This window comes from Schistocerca cancellata, chromosome 5 (genome assembly GCF_023864275.1).
Source record: "Schistocerca cancellata isolate TAMUIC-IGC-003103 chromosome 5, iqSchCanc2.1, whole genome shotgun sequence".
In the NCBI taxonomy this organism is placed as follows: domain Eukaryota; kingdom Metazoa; phylum Arthropoda; class Insecta; order Orthoptera; family Acrididae; genus Schistocerca; species Schistocerca cancellata.
Genome location: NC_064630.1, coordinates 78,885,031 through 78,907,407, shown reverse-complemented (window position 1 = coordinate 78,907,407; position 22,377 = coordinate 78,885,031). Strand labels below are relative to the sequence as shown.

Below are 22,377 nucleotides of genomic sequence, written 5' to 3'. Positions count from 1 at the left end.
GTGGTACTTTTAGCTGCTTTGCCGTGTCACCCGCTGCTACTGGTCTGGTTCGCCGAAGTTACTGAAAGTTGTGGTTTGTTCATTTTTTCTAGTTTGCTCGCCGCTGTAGGGACCGGCAGTGTTGGTATACACCCTTGCATGGAATGTGGTTACTAACATGTTCCCAATATGTGTTTGTGCAAAGGGCTGTCCAATTTTGCTGAATTTTTTAAGCGTTTTCGCCTGGCTTCACGTGGGCGATGCAGTGAAAGTTTACCCTGTAATCATGACATTGATTAAGGTGTTGTCCGCCGCTCGTGGTGTCGCGGTAGCGTTCTCGCTTCCCGAGCACGGGGTCCCGGGTTCGATTCCCGGCGGGGTCAGGGATTTTCACCTGCCTCGAGATGCCTGGGTGTTTGTGTTGTCCTCATCATTTCATCATCATCCAGGAAAGTGGCGAAATTGGACTGAGCAAAGATTGGGTAATTGCACGGGCGCTGATGACCACGCAGTTGAGCGCCCCACAAACCAAACATCATCATCATCATTAAGGTGTTATATACCGCAAGGATTATGGGGATTAAACGTTAAGTGTGATAGTGCTGTCCCGTACGATTCTAAGCAAAACCGAGGACTTAAGGCGTGGTGCACCAGACTGGTGTTTCACTGCTGGTCAGTGTGTACTCAAATTCCAAGAAACAAAGAAAAAAATTTAGAATCACTGGTGTCTCAAGGGGCCACCTCCTTAACTTAGAAGTGATGCACCACGATGATTTAAGTTATTGTGTTTACCTTTTTTGGTTTAACATAATTTAAATCAGAAGTAAGGCTGTTAAGCAATAACTCTTCAAAATGTATCTTAAGCTGCACTCAGTCATCAAATACCGCTGCACGATATTGTTTGGGTTATGGTGTTAGGGAAGTAACGAATTAAAGCGCAATGCTGCATAATTAGTCGGTGCAGTGGTCATTAGTGCCAACGGCCTTACCGCAGTGGTAACACCGGTTCCCGTCAGATCACCGAAGTTAAGCGCCCTCGGGCTGGGCTAGCACTTGGATGGGTGACCATCCGGTCTGCCGAGCGCTGCTGGCAAGCGGGGTGCACTCAGCCCTTGTGAGGCAAACTGAGGAGCTACTTGATTGAGAAGTAGCGGCTCCGGTCTTGAAAACCGCCATACGGCCGGGAGAGCGGTGTGCTGACCACATGCCCCTCCATATCTGCATCCAGTGACGCCAGCGGGCTGAGGATGAAACGGCGGCCGGTCGGTACCTTTGGCCCTTCATGGCCTGTGTGGGAGGAGGAGTAGGCATTAGCAATTGTGTTGTACGTGTATGGATTGCAGGGATTGATGTCCAGTGTGTGAGTATGTCAGCTGTATTTGGTTTACATTGAAACGTCCCCTTAGAAATTTTTCTGAATTACTGTGCTGATAAACCTCTTACATTATTTGCTTTTCAAACAGCTGAGCAAAACTGAACGTACTCAAACATTCACTAAAGTGACACACAATATTTTTAGCGCAACGCAATCTGACTTTCAACAATCCCTACAAAAGAATGGCCCTGACCAACATTAACCTATATCTTTCACAAATCACTTACCTCACCAAAAATCTTCATTACTCGAACTACTGCAATACAGCGAGCGCCACTACTGCCAGCTAAATAAAAGATTCAAACTACGGAAGGCACTAACTACTGATAGGCATAGTTAGCAAATGAAAGATTTTGATAGAGAAAAAACAATGTATTTACCTTAATATTGTTCAAAAGTCATATTATATATATCAGTTCATGACATCCAGTATTACAAAGTTACTGTCTCTGTTCAGATCATCCGCTCTCAAAAATGCGCCATCTCACTTCCTACATCCACCACTGCTGGCGGCTCACCTCCAACTGCGCAACGCTACGCGCTGTTAACAGCCAACTGCCCAACACTACAATGGCCAACAACAATGCAAACCAGCCACAGACTGCACACAGCACAGCCAGTGATTTTCATACACAGCGCTACGTGGCGTTACCAATAAAAAACCTAAACAGCCTACTTATAACATGTATAGTGGGCCTCGCGGATTGGCCGCGCGGTTAGAAAATGGTTCAAATGGCTCTGAGCACTATGGGACTCAACATCTTAGGTCATAAGTCCCCTAGAACTTAGAACTACGTAAACCTAACTAACCTAAGGACATCACACACACCCATGCCCGAGGCAGGATTCGAACCTGCGACCGTAGCAGTCCCGCGGTTCCGGACTGCAGCGCCAGAACCGCACGGCCACCGCGGCCGGCAAGGCCGCGCGGTTAGGGGCACCATGTCACGGACTGCGTTGCCTCTCCCGCCGGAGGTTCGAGTCCTTCCTCGGGCAAGGGTGTGTGTGTTGTTCTTCGCGTCACTTAGTTTAAGTAGTGTGTAAGTCTAGGGACCGATGACCTCAGCAGTTTGGTCACTTAGGAATTCACACACACATTTTTTTACTTGTATAGTAAAAGTAACTAAACTCTGATTTATTTCTGATCAGTTTTATTAAGATTTTATCGACTATTACTTTTATTAACCAATGGGTATACTTCGAAGATAGTAATTTCAATCAGTCTGTCAGGATAGATGTTTTAGTTTTTTTATGTGAGCTATTGAGAGCTTAAAGAAAATGAAATTGCTGTTGTTATTTGAATTCAGTTTTAACTGTCTACAGTACTTTCATAGCCTGCCTGTATCGCTGTTGAATAAACTACTGTTCATTGTGGTTAAAGGCTCTGAGCACTTTGGGACTTAACATCTAAGGTCATCAGTCCCCTAGAACTTAGAACTACTTAAACCTAACTAACTTAAGGACATCACACACACTCATGCCCGGGGCAGGATTCGAACCTGCGACCGTAGCGGTTACGCGGTTCCAGACTGAAGCGCCTACAACCGCACGGCCACACCGGCCGGCGTGGTTAAAGGCTTTGGGAACATTGTAAGTGGGTCGTTGCTCCATACCTGTCTTAGTTGCAGGCTGAGATCGGTGCTTACGACTGAAGAAATCGCGGTGCCCAGCGTGTCCACCTCAAATAATGGTCCTGCAACCAAGAGGCCGGCAGCCCTCTAGCCAGCCAGGAACACTGGCTCATACTAAGGGGAGGTTTTGTTAATAAACAGTATTCAGTTCCGTCTAATCAGTTAATTACCCCATCTCTCCACTCCCAACCTGCGCAGTATGAACACGAATTCACATTCTCCTTCACTAACAGCGATACAGATTGATGGACATCATGATCTTCTGTCTTTTTTTATCCAAAAAATTTAGAATTCAAGCATAAATTGCAAAACAATTTTATTTGAAAACTTCGATTACGTGAAACTCCATTCAGTTTTATTTTCCTAAAGATTTCAGCGTAATTGTATTTAAACGGGAGATAGTTTGTCAGAACATTGTTGTGTTATGCTTATCCATTACGGATATTTTAGATGCGTGACTGTATATTGAATGTAAGTAAGTTATACACAACTGCAACCAGTCACTTTTTTGAATAATAATGCTTTATTCCATAAACCGGTTTTCAAACCTTTTCAGGTTCATCTTCAGATGGTTTCGGGAGGATACGGGAAGTTACATCATGCTACTACCACGAGGCCCACGAGAAAGACAGGCCGCGGCGCGTACGTCACCAAGGTAGTCCTGAACTCGCTCGCTCGCTCAGTTCAGCAGACAAAATGCGTTTCAGAACCTGTTAACTCGCGGCTGGGTGTGTAAGTACTAACGTGAATTGCATCTTCCGCTGGAATCTGCTGTTAAGGAAATCTTACTGATTAACAGTACTACAGCAAAATTTAATTTGCGATCAATACTCGATATAAATGGTATAACGGCTTGTTTATAGCATTTGGTCTCTTCCGCTTAACAGTACTCATTACATGCTGGAACTGGTGCCTTATGCAACTGATAATCATTTTAGCATCATTTTATTTTATTGTACGCCAGTACAGCCCCAACAAATTAAAGTATACCCATGGAATTCCTATCATTGTAGAACTAATAACATAAGATTCCATAATAGCGGATTCCAGTAGAAGATTCAGTTTTCGTTTGTACGGACAGACCTAGTTACGAGTTAACAGGTGTAGGAACGTAGTTTGTCTGCTGATTCGAGCGAGCGAGCGAGCGCAGGACTACCTTCGTGACGTACGCGCCGCGGCCTGTCTTTCTCGTAGGCCTCGTACTACCAGTAATGACGTAACTTCCCGGATCCTCCCGAAACCATCTGAAGATGAACCTGAAAAGGTTTGAAAACCGGTTTATGGAATAAAGCATTATTATTCACAAAAGTGATTGGTTGCAGTTGTGTATAACTTACTTACATTGTTGTTGTTGCTGCTGTTGTTGTGGTAGTGGTGGTGGTAATAGTAAATTGTAAATTGCTGATATCTTGGTAACTCAGAATGTGTCCTATTAACCTGTCCATTCTTTTAGTCAAGTTGCGCCACAAATTTCTTTTCTCTGCAATTCTATTCAGCACCTCGTGAGCCACGTGATTTACCCACCTAATCTTCAGCAGTCTTCTGTAACACCACATTTCAAAAGCTTCTATTCTCTTCCGTCAGAAACTGTTTTCGTCCCTGAGGCTAGAAGAAATTACTTTATGCTTTGTAGTTCGATTTAAAAACACGGTAAATTAAACATTCAATTTCATTTAAATAATTTTTTGTTTCATTTGATTAATTTTCATTGAAATTTAACACTGCCGACACACAAATAAAAATTATCTTCTGAATAATATCCCTGGACTTAATCACAAGAAAACTATAATTTGAGATCCTTGAATCAAAATAATGGCATTTATATTCATAAAATAACAATATGTATGTAGCATATAATTATGAAATATGGCTACCATTTCGACATCAAAATTATCATCGTCATCGTCATCATCGTCGTCATCATCATCGCAAGTCGTTGCACCTATTGTTGAGTATTGCGACTCCTTGAACCAAGCGTCTCCTTCCCGGACAGTTACCAGCTTCTCTTCGAGCCAAGTAACTGGAGACGTTTTGGCTGTCACGAGAAGAAACATCTCTAGTTGTTCAATAGCGAACCCACTAGTTCTTCTTCCAATCCATTTTATGCGCGAAATCCTGTGCAAGCACCAAAGCTGAAACATATAAGTACGGTGCTTATCTCTGGCGTTAAAGATCCACGCCTGGCAACCATAAAATAAAGCAGAAAGCACGAGCCTTTGAACGAGTAGTACCTTTGTGGTGTTCGTTATTTGCTCTCTTCTCGCTGATATTGGTGAACTTCTACAGGGTGACACAGAAAAACGGGAACATTTCCACAATCCAATAACACTAGAAGTGATGAAGGAAAGAATTTGCATTCATAGTAATTGATACCTTAAAACTTTGCCATTTACGAAATATTGATGGCATTTATCATTTTTTTTTTTTAAATTACGCCCTTTAGATGGCGTCCTCCTGTACGAATACAATCGTGAAATCTGCTGTTGAGATTCCTCATTGACCGCCGTAACATCTCAGCTGGGATACTGTGAATCGCATCCCGAATTCCCTGTTTTAACTCATCCAGGGTTCTTGGGCGAGTCGTGTAGACTTTGCTCTTGAGTAGCCCCACAAGAAAAAAAACCAAAAACGGATAAATCTGGCGATATAGGGGGCCAGGGAATGTAACCGAATCGTGAGATCACACGGTTGAAAACAATCGTCGCACATATGCCATTGATTATCGTGCAGTGTGTGATGTCGCTCCGTCCTGTTGAAAATGGTTCAAATGGCTCTGAGTACTATGGGACTTAACTGCTGTGGTCGTTAGTCCCCTAGAACTTAGAACTACTTAAACCTAATTAACCTAAGGACAACACTCACATCCATGCCCGAGGCAGGATTCGAACCTGTGACCGTAGCGGTCGCGCGGTTCCAGACTGTAGCGCCTAGAACCGCTCGGCCACAGCGGCCGGCTCGTCCTGTTGAAGCCAGGCTTCTTGAACATTCGGAAAGTTGTTCAATGCAGGTGTAAAGGAAGTTCGTAACATCTGCACGCAACGATTGGGATTGACAGTTATTGTGTTTTCCTGTTCATTTGCGAAAAAATACGGTTCGATAATTTTCGGAAGTTGCGCGACACGTGCCCAGGCATCTGGTGTCACATAGTTCAGGAAACTCACCAAGGCCCGCTACAAACCATGCCACGCAGTACAAAAAATGGTTCAAATGGCTCTGAGCACTATGGGACTTAACTTCTAAGGTCATCAGTCCCCTAACTAACCTAAGGACATCACACACATCCATGCCCGAGGCAGGATTCAAACCTGCGACCGTAGCGGCCGCGCGGTTCCGGACTGTAGCACCTTGAACCGCTTGGCCACCAAGGCCGGCGCCACGCAGTATCGATGCAGTATTGTGTTTTGAAGATTGACCAACGCTCTATTAAGGAAACAGTTATGTTTTCGCGTATGTCCGTTCTAGATTCATATTCAATGTTGTGGCATTGTTTTAATCGGAACAAGGGACCGATGACCTAGCAGTTTGGTCCCTTCCCCCCCTCTTTTAAACCAACCAACCAATCATAACCTAAGATGTGCAACAATCAGAAATTCAAATTAGTAATATAAGTTTAAACAAAATCAAATTAAAAGTATAATTTTGAACCGCATATATTAGTTTTACTGGTGGGTACCGGTTTCTATTACATAACAACCATCGTCAGCAGACGGCGACATATAAAACCTGGTAACAACACCTTCCGCACACTCTTTCCTCGTGTGAACATGATATTGGTCTGATGATGGCCATTATATAACCGAAACCAGGATAATTATAATAATGTCATACTGATACTTTTTATTCACATTAAGGGGGGTAGGATGTCAAACGGGCCGACTTGGAGCTGGAGAGGCACCACAGGCCATTTTAATTTCCACTGACTATACTTTTACAAGTAAATTCATAAAACCTTGTCAGCATGACCAGGAAGGATTCAGGATTCACACTCGTAACAGTGGAAGTTCAAAAATATAACAAAATAATTTTTTTACGTGTAAAATTTCATAATTTTTTCACTTACTATTGGCTGCATTTGTTGCTATAGGTACATTTTTCTTTATACGTAAGAGAGACTGTTCGATGAATTTTGCGCAACATACAAACAATATTTACAGGTGTCTGAAACTCTCGAATCTATTTAATTTATGAAAAAATGAATGAGCTGTTACGTTTTAAACTTTATGTTTAGAAAAAAATCGAATTTTCTAGTTAATTATCTCAATTTTTACCACAGTTTTTAATAGATTTGGAAAATTCTTGAGTTTCATACACCTGTAAGTATGGTTTGTATGCTGTGCAAAATTCATCAAAGAATCTCTCTTACTTGTGAAGAAAAATGTACCTATAGCAACAAATGCAGCCAACCGGAAGTGAAAAAATGATGAAATTTCATATCTAAAAAAAAATTATTTTGTTATGTTTCTGCACTTCCACTGCTATGAGTGTGAATCCTGAAACCTTCCTGGTCATGCTGACAAAGCTTTATGAATTTATTTGTAAAAGTATAGACAGTAGAAAATAAAATGTCCTGTGGTGCCTCTCCTGCTCCAAGTCGGCCTGTTTGACGTCCTACCCCCCCCCCCCCCCCCCCCTTCAGTACAGTCGCTGACGGTTCAACACGATGCCAGTAATTCTTAATCTTAAGTTTACCTTGGAGCCAAGATGCAGCGAGGAAGAGGAGAAGAGGAGCAGCAGAGAACTATTGCCACCGCATCCTTACGATAGCAGGACCTCGTCACTTGCTTTCCAACGGTGGGACAGAATACTGGCAAGTATTCCAAGAGAAGCCGGACACTGCCATCAGAAAAAGGGAGAGAAAAACCGGACACTGTAAGAAGTGAAAGAGAGAAGTGGTGCGTTAGGCGTTCAGTCTACGCTATAGAGGAGTGGAGTGTCAGTGCAGCAGGGGAGTGTCGCGTGTAGCAGACACATCGCGACGGAGACAGACGTACATTGGTTAGCTGCCGGTATTTCCAGAGTTTACCGAGGCATGCAAGTAGCGCCGCCTAGAAATGTTACATGCGCAGGAGAGGCTTAATTACGGTGGCCCAAGTATAAATGCGGAGCGAACTTGTGGAATAGAGTCGTCCTCGCTACTGCTACCCCGCCCTCCACGAAGCGTTCTCGTGTTTACGTTCGCTGTTTTGTGATGCTCCTAGCTCCTCGTTACGTGGCACAAATGCAGCGCCACTACTTTTCCGGTCACGCCAGGACCCAGCGCCTAATGCCGTCCTCACACGAGACGTGTAAAGCACGCCTACCTAGTTTCCAGTGCAATTCCTGCACGCTCAGAAACGAACTGCTACGTACACGGAACAGAACATGCCGCTGGTCGACATTTGCGATACCAGCGCTGTCTAGTGACCCCCTCATCTACAGGGTGTTACAAAAAGCTACGGCCAAACTTTCAGGAAACATTCCTCACACACAAATAAAGAGAAGACGTTATGTCGACATGTGTCCGGAAACGCTTACTTTCCATGTTAGAGCTCATTTTATTACTTCTCTTCAAATCACATTAATCATGGAATGGAAACACACAGCAACAGAACGTACCAGCGTGAATTAAAACACTTTGTTACAGGAAATGTTGAAAATGTCATGTCCTCCGTTAGCGAGGATACATGCATCCACCCTCCGTTGCATAGAATGACTGATGCGCTGATGCAGCCCTGGAGAATGGCGTATTGTATCACAGCCGTCCACAATACGAGCATGAAGAGTCTCTACGTTTGGTATCGGGGTTGCGTAGACAAGAGCTTTCAAATGCCCCCATAAATGAAAGTCAAGTGGGTTGAGTTCAGGAGAGCGTGGAGGCCATGGAATTGGTCCGCCTCTACCAATCCATCAGTCACCGAATCTGTTGTTGAGAAGCGTACGAACACTTCGACTGAAATGTGCAGGAGCTCCATCGTGCATGAACCACATGTTGTGTCGCACTTGTAAAGGCACATGTTCTAGCAGCACAGGTAGAGTATCCCGTATGAAATCATGATAACGTGCTCCGTTGAGCGTAGGTGGAAGAACATGTGGCCCAATCAAGACATTACCAACAATGCCTGCCCAAACGCTCACAGAAAATCTGGGTTGATGACGTGATTGCACAATTGCGTGCGGATTCTCGTCAGCCCACACATGTCGATTGTGAAAATTTACAATTTGATCACGTTGGAATGAAGCCTCATCCGTAAAGAGAACATTTGCACTGAAATGAGGATTGACACATTGTTGGATGAACCATCCGCAGAAGTGTACCCGTGGAGGCCAATCAGCTGCTGATAGTGCCTGCACACGCCGTACATGATACGGAAACAACTGGTTCTCCCGTAGCACTCTCCATACAGTGACGTGGTCAACGTTACCTTGTACAGCAGCAACTTCTCTGATGCTGACATTAGGGTTATCGTCAACTGCACGAAGAATTGCCTCGTCCATTGCAGGTGTCCTCGTCGTTCTAGGTCTTCCCCAGTCGCGAGTCATAGGCTGGAATGTTCCGTTCTCCCTAAGACGCCGATCAATTGCTTCGAACGTCTTCCTGTCGGGACACCTTCGTTCTGGAAATCTGTCTCGATACAAACGTACCGCGCCACGGCTATTGCCCCGTGCTAATCCATACATCAAATGGGCATCTGTCAACTCCGCATTTGTAAACATTGCACTGACTGCAAAACCACGTTCGTGATGAACACTAACATGTTGATGCTACGTACTGATGTGCTTGATGCTAGTACTGTAGAGCAATGAGTCGCATGTCAAGACAAGCACCGAAGTCAACATTACCTTCCTTCAATTGGGCCAACTGGCGGTGAATCGAGGAAGTACAGTACATACTGACGAAACTAAAATGAGCTCTAACATGGAAATTAAGCGTTTCCGGACACATGTCCACATAACATCCTGAAAGTTTGTGTATATCTTTCAACTCTAAAGGTTTTCTGCGTATTTAAAAATTTTCTTTTGTGTCATTTAGTCCGGCCTAACCCACTCTACTTCTTCAAATACTCGGTAAAGTGCCTCGGCTGGGCCACGTTTATTTTAATAACTGTTACTTTATACAAGTACAACTCCTTTGTCACTGCGTCTATGTGTATAAATGCACATGACTCCCTTGTCCATATGTTAGCAATGTTGTTCTGTCTATAGTATGCACTGCACTGAATTTCGCGGTTTGTGTGTGTGTGTGTGTGTGTGTGTGTGTGTGCGTGTGAGTGTGTGTGTGAGGAGGGGGGGGGGGAGCGAATATCGACCAATAACATGACAGCAATCTGGCAATTCATTTGTAATTTGTTCGTGTTTCCTGGTACGTCCGCAAAACCGAACAAACTCGGTGTGGTGTGCATACAGTAATACCTTCAGTACACACACCATCATATTATTTGACTTGCGGCTCCGACGAAGTAGGCGAGTATCAGCAATATGTCTCGTGGTCTTATCGTGGGGTGTTTGTCATCTGCCATTAGGTCAGACAATAGAAATGCCACTTGCACGCTTAGAGTAGCAGATTGACAGTGACCAACTTTAAACAGAACTTGAGTTCCTTCAGTATTGGCACGTTAATCTTATTCTCACATATATCTCTGATACTTGACAAAAGTGTCTATACATTTATATTCATGGCTATGCACAGGAATATGGTAATCTTATTAGTCGTAGACTGAAACTTGACTGTAGACTGGTACAGAGAAATGTAGAACTCGTACAGACTAATGCAGACTGGTACAGACTGGTGCAGACAAATGCACACTGACTAATCGGAGGTGTGTACCCTCGTTATAATAAATACCTTGCGCGTTCATGTATCACTGCGCGAGTGTGATCCGCGAGGAGAAAAGGTTCTACGATAGCAGCAATCTCATTGGCTGCGTTACATATCAATACGCGGATCGGCGGAAGCAGAATTTGGTCCGTCTCTATGGCATCGCCATCTCGTAGTGCGGAGACGGACGAGCGCTGCGCCTGCGCTGTTGTGCTTAGCGGGGCGCGCTCTAGTGGGAAAGTTGTGTACACGCTGACTACGCGGAACTATGTACACAACAACAGGTTTACACTCCGTTTTCACTTATACATTACATAAAATATTCCAGAACTTATTTCTATAAAATTAAAAAGAAAATTTTTGAAAGCAATGAAGCTGAAAATAGTATATTTCCAGGAAGCAGAATTCGAAGCCGGCCGGGATGGCCGAGTGGTTCTAGGCGCTGCAGTCTGGAACCGCGCGACCGCTACGGTCGCAGTTTCGAATCCTGCGTCGGGTATGGATGTGTGTGATGTCCTTAGGTTAGTTAGGTTTACGTAGTTCTAAGTTCTAGAGGACTGATGACCTCAGAAGTTAAGTGCCATAGTGCTCAGAGCCAACCAGAATACGAAACGGCAACCTTTCAGCTGATGCCGTATATCACTATCAAGCACTCTAAAATTGACCAGAGTTAGCTCCGTCTATGCCTTTGATCTTAGTATTTCGAATAGGCTTTAACCGCCAATATGTCATTACTTGACATTTATTTATAACACAACGTACAAAAACAGCGCGTTTTTATAACTTTTCAGAATTAGTTTCTTGAAACTGTGTACCTCCCCACCACGCAAGTTATAGCACGCGAAGCAGGTAACACGAAAAACATGTAACCACCGATGTATTTTTTCCGTCATTTTATTACAACAAATCACACGAAAAACGACTCATTTTCTATAAATCGATGTATTGACACTTTGGAATAGCGTACACTGACGCCACATAGCTTATTTTATAAAAACTGTCAAATAAGGGCATAAACTGAAAATGACGTAATCCAATATGGAGTCGTCTAAATTCTGCTTGAGACAAAAAAAGCTCTCTTCCATCTTTGTTGACCATCTTCCGATGCCTCTGATTCTGCATTTCACGTCTGTGAGTGCTTCGTAACATGAAATTCTTCACTGTGACGTCACAATGTTCGTGCATTTCCACGTCTACGTTTGCTTTCACGTCCAGTACGAGGACGGGTTAACCCTTTTTAGATCAAATCTCATTTAACAAATATCTGAAAAATGAAATACGAAAAGTAGCTTCCGTTACGATCAGTATTACATTTCCACCAGTAACTTTTTTAAGTTGACCAATTTTGAGCCGGCCTCGGTGGCCGAGCGGTTCTAGGCGCTTCAGCGCGGAACCGCGTGACTGCTACGGTCGCAGGTTCGAATCCTGCCTCGGACATGGATGTGTGTGATGTCCTAAGGATAGGTAGGTTTAAGTAGTGCTACGTTCTAGGGGACTGATGACCTCAGATGTTAAGTCCCATAGTGCTCAGAGCCATTAGAACCCTTTTGAATCAATTTTTAAAGTTGGTGACACATGTAATCCGTAAACCAAGCAAGGCCCAAGTTTTCTTGTAAATCTAGCATTTTCAAAGTTCAATTTTTCTTTGTAGAGGGATTTTATCAGGATGCCAAACACGGGAATAACTATAAAGAAATTGTACCAAAATAAATTTACTGTCATGAAAATAAAAAACATGGAATATCTCGTAAAATTTTGAGCATTATATTTGTAGACCCCTTTGACACGACACATACGGTGCCATTTTTTATATTGTGTGAAGTTGTGGGGCATATACGTCTCACTAACTACAAATTATCTACAAACCAGAAGAATTACTGAGAAGTATAATGTTTGAAAATATTGTGTATAATGTATAAGGAAACACAGCTGTCCGTTTCACACTTTCTACGACCTTCTCACTCCCCTGATCTGAAGCCCTCTGATTTTTTTCTGGCCGTTAGGGGACATATCAAAAGACCCGTGTGTGCGACACGAGTTCCCGCTATAGAAACACTTCTCACCGGGATGACTGAAGCGTCTTATGAGGTTCACGCGATGCCTGGTGTACTTGATAGAGTGCTCCAGAATTTTCTACGAATACGTTATTCCTGTACTGAATGTCGCGCTCGCCATTTTTAACACCTTCTGTAAGCTAAAACATAATGATTACCTGACATTAGTATTCAGCGCAGGAGGCGGCCTATAAATTTGTACTGCAGTCTTCTTGCGAAAAACAACTTATTTGCAAAGATCGCTATGTTAACACCGTTACCGGATTATTAGTTTCGGCCGTATGTATTGCCATCTTCAGACCTATAAAACCGGGCAGTGGCTGTTGTGGACTGGCAAGACAGCCAATCCACTATGAAGGAAGCCGAAAGGCACGCGTTTAAACTCACGCAGGCTGGCGTGAGGTCTGGAACAGGACAAGGTAATTATAATAGCCAATAACGTACGTAGCTTCTGGAATACTCAACTTTAATCCATAATTGGTGAACATCGCTCTTGACGGTACATGTTTTACAGCATCAATAATAACTGGTAATGGCGACATGCTAGGTCGTAGCAAATGACGTAGCTGAAGGCTATGCTAACTATCGTCTCGGCAAATGAGAGCGTAATTTGACAGTGAACCATCGCTAGCAAATTCGGCTGTACAACTGGGCCGAGTGCTAGGAAGTCTCTCTATACCTGCCGTGTGGCGGCGCTCGGTCTGCAATCACTGATAGTGGCGACACGCGGGTCCGACGTATACTAACGGACCGCGGCCGATTTAAAGGCTACCACCTAGCAAGTGTGGTGTCTGGTAGTGACACCACAGTGGCAGCTACATCATATAATGCTACAACCACTGTGTCACATTTGGACTATACAAAATGCATAAGAAAGTCAAGGCGTTACAATGACATGCCAGGTGAGCTATCATTGCCACGTTTTATGGATCTGAAGACGGCAATACATATTGCGGAAACTAATAATCCAGTAATTGTGTTAACATCGGGATCTTGGCAAATAAATGGGTCTTCACAAGAAGACTAGAGTACAACTTTGAACATAGCGGCTAAGGTTCAGTGACCGTGTCAGAATTATATTAGAACAAATAAGCCCTCGGTCACAAATATTAAGTCAAAATTGACCAGGTTTCGGCGCTACTATGAGCGTCGTCTTCAGAATTAAACTAACTGTTCTAAAACATAATAGGTGTATAAGACATAAATAAACTAAAGTTTGTACTGACTGGAAAGAGATGCAGTACTTGCAAGTCACATTCTAAAAAAAATCTAAGCCGGAAAGGCGACGTCATGAAAAGTTGTAAATAAGATAAGATGGCGAGCCGCTAAAGGCTGCTCGTACCTGAGTGAACACGGGTTGCAACAAAATTGAGGTGCCCACTTTAGAAAGTGTGGGCAAGTAAACATGGTGTTGCTGCGAGCGCCATCTAGTAGCCGCAGAAACAACTAGGCTACTGTACGTTCAAAATTAGACACATGAAATTGTAATGTGTTGTGTCTAGACAAGACAGCCTAGACACAATGAGAGGAAGCCGAAAGGCACGCGCTTAAACTCAGACAGGCTGGCGTGAGGTCTGAAACAGGATACGTAATGAATGCTATAAAGAAAAGTACGTAGCTTCTGGAATATTTAACTTTAATCCACATTTGTAGAACATCGCTCTTGATGATACATTAATAGAATCTCAATATCAATTGAATACGGCGCCTTGCGGTCGTAGCAAATGTAGCTGAAGGCTATGCTAACTATCGTCTCGGCAAATGAGAGCGTAATTCTCAGTGAACCATGGCTAGCAACGTCGGCTGTACAACTGGGGCGAGTGCTAGTACGTCTCTCTAGACCTGCCGTGTGGTGGCGCTCGGTCTGCACTTACTGACAGTGGCGACACGCGGGTCCGGCGTATACTAATGGACCGCGGCCGATTTAAAGGCTACCACCTAGCAAGTGTGGTGTCTGGCGGTGACACCACATAATGAATGTCTAATTTTGAATGTACAGTAGCCTAGATGTTTCTGCGGCTACTAGATGGCGCTCGTAGCAACACCATCTTACTTTCCCACACTTTCTAATGTGGGCAGTTAATTTTGTTGCAACCCGTGTTCACTCAGGTACGAGCAGCCCTTAGCGGCTCGCCATCTTATCTTATTTACAACTTTTCATGACGTCGCCTTTCCGGCTTAGATTTTTTTTAGAATGTGACGTGTAAGCACTGCAACTCTTTCCAGTCAGTACAAACCTTAGTTTATTTATGTCTTATATACCTATTATGTTTTAGAACAGTTAGTCTAATTCTGAAGACGACGCTCACAGTAGCGTCGAAACCTGGTCAATTTTGACTTAATATTTGTGACCGAGGGCTTATTTGTTCTAATATAAGACTAGAGTACATCCAGAACATTACTGAGTAAACAGCAGATTTTTGCTTGACTTACGGGGTGAATACATTTTTCGTCCTTAATGCTCCTAACATTCCAGAGCTTCCACTGGCTGAGAATTACTTCCAAGGCAATAATTTTCTGTTCCGGAATTGTTGTATTTCAACTCCTCCATCAGTTCCTTTAGTTTGTGCAAAACCTGTCGAAACACTCCTTATATCCAGCTCAACGGTCCATAGTAGTTTTCTCCGAGGTCCGAAAGTTTATCACGAGATAACACTAGAGAGACATGGCACACAGGCGTTCCAACGCCCAAAACTGCCTATTAATTTATTGGGACACTAGTGCCCCCTCAGTCACGAAAGGCTTAAGTAACGCTGAGCAGTGCTGCTCCCGTGCCAGCTGTGGCGTGAGCCGGGCCGGCTATGATAATTCCCAATAGGTCTCCAGCGAGCCGAGTAAGACCCCTCGAGTTATACGGCCATCTATCAGCGCGGCCGGCGCGTCGTAATGGGAGCACCGCCGGCCGTCCCCCGGTTTGCCGCTCCGGCCAATCGATGACCGTAAATCTCGGCTCCACGTGAGATCGGCCAACTGGACTCCCACATTACTTACCCGCTGGCAGCCGCCGCATGGGGGTTCGCAGACCTACTGCACCTGCAGGCCTTCGTGTAACATCGAGTAAACCGTCCCGTATACCAGTGCCTCGGCACAAAAGAAACGCGATGCTCACATTTAGAAGCAACTGTCCATCAAGAGTCTGCACGACTATATCTTCTACACGAAGAAAGACAGGAACTTGCAATAAATTTTATCTTTCACACAGGACTAAAAGTCTTTTATTTTCAAAAGAATCGTCCCCTTTTACAGAGTTGTATCTACCTGCAAGCACGTACAGCCTTGGGTACTTCAGCAGTTACGTTTAGGATCAATGCTTTCGAGACTTCCTGGGAGGCTAAACCTGTGTGCAGGATCGGGACTCGAACCCGGCACCTTACCACCCGCGGACATTGATCTTATCGACGGAGTTATTCAGCCGCGACTCACGTGCCGCCTTCATAGCTTCGCTTTCGGGGTAATTCGCTCCTACTGTACAAACTTCGCAGAAGCTCCACTAGTTTGCAATAAACGTGTTGAGTGAAAAGGGGAGATATAGAAAAAACTGAGAGCATTTTCGGGGTGCGGGTGGGTTCAAATGATTCAAATGGCTCTGAGCACTATGGGACTTAACATCTATGGTCATCAGTCCCCTAGAACTCAGAACTACTTAAACCTAACTAACCTAAGGACATCACACAACACCCAGTCATCACGAGGCAGAGAAAATCCCTGACCCCGCCGGGAATCGAACCCGGGAACCCGGGCGCGGGAAGCGAGAACGCTACCGCACGACCACGAGCTGCATCAGAAACCCGACCACATTCGACATAATAAACCACCTTGCCAGCGAGGTATCAGCAAAGGACCTGCGAGAATATCGTAGGGGAAACACATGAACTACTGATCACGACATGACTCAATGCGACCTATCCCATTCCGCCAGGGCGTGGACTGGCCAATCGCCGTTACGGTAGGAATCCGCCACGTTCTGGAACAGGGGGAAAGTGCGCTAACACCCGAATTTGACAATTGCACACGATAGCGACCTAGTAGTTACAAATTTCTCAGTAGAACGAACTACATGCCATAATACGCGACCCGGAATGGTGGACTGAACTCAACAAACTAACTGACGAAATCTCGAAGATCCAACAAACAGAATACTTGCGCAACAGACCCTACCGAAGGCAAGTCGGTCCAAACAGACATCACGATGCCCAGGGGGACACAGATATAATTAGCACCACGAGTGATGAAGAAGAAACAGATACAGACCAGGGCACCAACACAGATATTGAAGCGTCCAGCGTGGATGATCGATAGTGTCAACCAAGTCAACTTCAAAGAACAGTCTGGAACAACCGACAAGAGGTGCACAAGTCACACACAATCCTAAAAACAGATTGCACCTTATATGTAAATAGTTAACAGCACCTCCATGTCTAATAAGAGCTTAAAGCCAGGTATCTCTTCAAGGGACCTACGCCTTCCGTTAAGAGGCAGCGCACAGTCTGGATGGAAGGATCTTAATTGTGGTCCCTCGCTTTTGAGCCCAACCCGACGGATACCTATGGTAGATCGGGGAAAACCACCGTTCAGGCTGCGTTGCTGGCGGGGCCGGAAGGTGCTAACTGCCACACCACGTATCATTGGCTCAGCGTGAATTGTTTGTACAACCAACCTACACAGCCTATACCTCAACCTCCACTACACTAATAACTTCTGATCTGAAGCTTAAAGTTAGGCACCTCTTCAAGGGACCTACACCTCCTGGTAAGAGGCGGCGCACGGCCTGGATGGAAGGATCTTAATTGTGGTCCCTCGCTTTTGAGCCCAACCCGACGGATACCTATGGTAGATCGGGAAAACCACCGTTTAGGTCGTGTTGTCGGCGGGGCCGGGAGGTGCTTGCGCCTGATGTACTCTACTAGGAGCCTTGTAGGCTCAACACAAACCGTTAGCGTCATTACCTTTATTACTTTTACCACAAGTACCCTTTCATTAGCAACTTTGAGCCAAGCACAAAATCAGTTACCTCACTATTGTATATCGTAAATAGTTTAGCAGGCTGGACATGGAGGTCTTAGTCTTAGTTTCTAGTTTTAACGTACCCTAATCTCTTCTAGTTAAGGTAGTTTTTAGGATGGTAGATGTTAAAGGCATGGTGAGCGACGGCCAGCGTCTTGAGGGTCATTCCAAGACCCGGGCCGCCGCCCACAACCAGGTGACGGGCAATATTATACCTATCTTTCACTTCTCTTCCTTCCTTCTTTCTAAATATTTAATTTCGTTTTGTTTATTAATATCTCACTTGATTTTGTATTAGTTATAAGTTTTTCTAATGCTGCACAAAAAAGAGATATCAAATGGATCCAAACAAATAGAGCCCGCCTCCAGGTGGCGGGACACGGGCAACGGTCTGAGTGGGGACGGGAGCCGGTGTGTTGTTACTTTCAGTCACACCGGACCCCGGACCCAGTCCCAGCGGCTAAGTGGCAATATACGACCCACCATAAAAAATTAGACGGTGGGTCATAAAATATAAGCAGCTAGAGAAAAAAGAAGAAGTAGGTAGTAGAAAGGACATCCCTAAATACAACCTGCAGCGATCTTCTAAGGGGTGCCAGGGGCATGCCCACTGGGATTAGGTCAGTGGGCACGGCCACATAGTAGATTTATATAACAACTGGCACGCATGTAACGCTGCAGGAAGTAGCTTTTAGAATAGCTAGATAAGAGTAGAGACTAGATCTTACCCATTAAGAAACTAATTTCATCATTTCCTGTAGCATGTAAGTAGACCAAAACTAGAATTAAAAGAAAAATGCTGCCAACATCATTGAATTGTGTTGTAGATCTTAAGATCCACTAATGTATAAGGTGGTGGGTTATGGTGTATGATATTAATAGACTGAATAAAGATTAAAAGAAAAACATCTTGTATTTTGTGTTACCGTCGGCTGAAAGTTTTATTCGCTGACAAATTCTATCAAAAACGACAAGTTTTTGGTGAACCTTCGGCGTTCCGTAGCCTTAACACGACCTACTTTAATAACAAATGAAAATAACTAAATTCGATAATCCTTTTATCAGCATTCTGACGCTTCTCGCCATTTTATTACAACTAATCGTACCAATAACGGCGCGTTCTCGAGAGACTCAAAGTGCGGCTGATTAGAAACAGCGTACAGTGATACGGTGTAAGTTATAACATAAAAACCACCAAACATAGGCTTCAGCTGAACACGAAGAATAACAATTTGGCGTCTCGCAAATTCTGCGTGAGCCGTTGAGAGTCGTTCTTGCTTCTTATTGGATCTAGTTTACGTAGCACATTGCCGAAGTATCGCAGAACGTATTTTGTATTTCATGAAAAATTTGGAGTAGGAATTACCGTTCAGGGAAAAGAAACGAGAACTTAGAAGTTTGTCCACGACATTTTAATTCTGACAGGGACAGTAAACGACTTGCAACAGCAATTGAACGGAATTGACAGTGTCTTGAAAGGAGGACATAAGATGAACATCAACAAAAAGTAGGCAATGGTGGAATGTAGTCGAATTAGATGAGGTGATGCTAAAAAAATATGTGAGTAGGGCCCCTCGTCGGGTAGACCATTCGCCGGGTGCAGCTCTTTCGATTTGAAGCCACTTCGGCGACTTGCGCGTCGATGGGGATGAAATGATGATGATTAGAACAACGCAGCACCCAGTCCTTGAGCAGAGAAAATCTCCGACCCAGTCGCGCTGACCACCCTACCAGAAGCGGACGAGGTGATGCTGAAGGAATTACACTCCTGGAAATGGAAAAAAGAACACATTGACACCGGTGTGTCAGACCCACCATACTTGCTCCGGACACTGCGAGAGGGCTGTACAAGCAATGATCACACGCACGGCACAGCGGACACACCAGGAACCGCGGTGTTGGCCGTCGAATGGCGCTAGCTGCGCAGCATTTGTGCACCGCCGCCGTCAGTGTCAGCCAGTTTGCCGTGGCATACGGAGCTCCATCGCAGTCTTTAACACTGGTAGCATGCCGCGACAACGTGGACGTGAACCGTATATGCAGTTGACGGACTTTGAGCGAGGGCGTATAGTAGGCATGCGGGAGGCCGGGTGGACGTACCGCCGAATTGCTCAACACGTGGGGCGTGAGGTCTCCACAGTACATCGATGTTGTCGCCAGTGGTCGGCGGAAGGTGCACGTGCCCGTCGACCTGGGACCGGACCGCAGCGACGCACGGATGCAGGCCAAGACCGTAGGATCCCACGCAGTGCCGTAGGGGACCGCACCGCCACTTCCCAGCAAATTAGGGACACTGTTGCTCCTGGGGTATCGGCGAGCACCATTCGCAACCGTCTCCATGAAGCTGGGCTACGGTCCCGCACACCGTTAGGCCGTCTTCCGCTCACGCCCCAACATCGTGCAGCCCGCCTCCAGTGGTGTCGCGACAGGCGTGAATGGAGGGACGAATGGAGACGTGTCGTCTTCAGCGATGAGAGTCGCTTCTGCCTTGGTGCCAATGGTGGTCGTATGCGTGTTTGGCGCCGTGCAGGTGAGCGCCACAATCAGGACTGCAAACGACCGAGGCACACAGGGCCAACACCCGGCATCATGGTGTGGGGAGCGATCTCCTACACTGGCCGTACACCACTGGTGATCGTCGAGGGGACACTGAATAGTCCACGGTACATCCAAACCGTCATCGAACCCATCGTTCTACCATTCCTAGACCGGCAAGGGAACTTGCTGTTCCAACAGGACAATGCACGTCCGCATGTATCCCGTGCCACCCAACGTGCTCTAGAAGGTGTAAGTCAACTACCCTGGCCAGCAAGATCTCCGGATCTGTCCCCCATTGAGCATGTTTGGGACTGGATGAAGCGTCGTCTCACGCGGTCTGCACGTCTAGCACGAACGCTGGTCCAACTGAGGCGCCAGGTGGAAATGGCATGGCAAGCCGTTCCACAGGACTACATCCAGCATCTCTACGATCGTTTCCATGGGAGAATAGCAGCCTGCATTGCTGCGAAAGGTGGATATACACTGTACTAGTGCCGACATTGTGCATGCTCTGTTGCCTGTGTCTATGTGCCTGTGGTTCTGTCAGTGTGATCATGTGATGTATCTGACCCCAGGAATGTGTCAATAAAGTTTCCCCTTCCTGGGACAATTAATTCACGGTGTTCTTATTTCAATTTCCAGGAGTGTAGATTAGGAAGCGAGGCTCAAAGTAAAAGACGAGTTTTGTTATTAGGGCACCAAAACCACTGATGATGCTTGAAGTACACAGGATATAGACTGCAGACTGTCAATCGCAAGAAAAGCGTTTCTGAAGAAAAGAAATTTGTTAATATCGAATATGTTGTTGTGGTCTTCAGTCCTGAGACTGGTTTGATGCAGATCTCCATACTACTCTATCCTGTGCAAGCTTCTTCATCTCCCAGTACTTACCGCAACCTACATCCTTCTGAATCTGCTTAGTGTATTCATCTCTTGGTCTCCCTCTACGATTTTTACCCTCCACGCTGCCCTGCAATGCTAAATTTGTGATCCCCTGATGCCTCAGAACATGTCCTACCTACCGGTCCTTCTTCTTGTCAAGTTGTGCGACAAACTCCTCTTCTCCCCAATTCTATTCAATACCTCCTCATTAGTTATGTGACCTACCCATCTAATCTTCAGCATTTTTCTGTAGCACCACATTTCGAAAGCTTCTATTCTCTTCTTGTCCAAACTATTTATCGTTCATGTTTCACTTCCATACATGGCTACACTCCATACAAATACTTTCAGAAACGAGTTTCTGACCCTTAAATCTATACTCGATGTTAACAGATTTCTCTTCTTCAGAAACGCTTTCCTTGCCATTGCCAGTCTACATCTTATATCCTCTCTACTTCGACCATCATCAGTTATTTTGCTCTCCAAATAGCAAAACTCTTTTACTACTTTAAGTGTCTCATTTCCTAATCTAATTCCCTCAGCGTCACCCGACTTAATTCGACTACATGCCATTATCTTCGTTTTGCTTTTGTTGATATCGAATATAGATTAAACTATTAGGAAGCCTTTTCGCAAAGTGTTTGTACGGAGTGTAGCCATCGATGTATGGAAGTGAAACATGGAAAATAAACAGTTCGGACAAGAAAAGAATGAAAGCTTCTGAAATGTGGTGCCACAAAAGAATGCCGATGATTAGATGGGTAGATCACTTAACTAATGAGGAGGTACTGAATACAAGTGGGGAGAAAAGAAATTTGTACCGTAGCTTGAGTAAAAGAAGGGGTCAGGTGACAGGACACATTCTGGGACTTCATAGGAACAGCAGTGTAGTACTAGAGAGAAGTGTGGGCGGTAAAAATCGTAAGAGGGAGACCGAGAGATGAATACAGTAAGCAGATTCAGAAGGATGTAGGTTGCAGTAGGCTCGCGCAGGATAGAGTAAAATGGAGTGTTGCAGCAAACCAGTGTTCGGACTAGAGACCACAACAAGAACAACAAGAACAACGTTACGAAATGGCTCCCCAACGTGAAATAGCAGAAGTCGTCTGACTGGGGCAT

General features: G+C 44.9%; 1 pseudogene; it reads left to right on the top strand.

Moving 5' to 3' along the window:
• The first annotated feature begins 954 nt into the window (after positions 1–954).
• LOC126189115 (5S ribosomal RNA) lies at positions 955–1,072 on the top strand (annotated as a pseudogene).
• Positions 1,073–22,377: the final 21,305 nt, after the last annotated feature.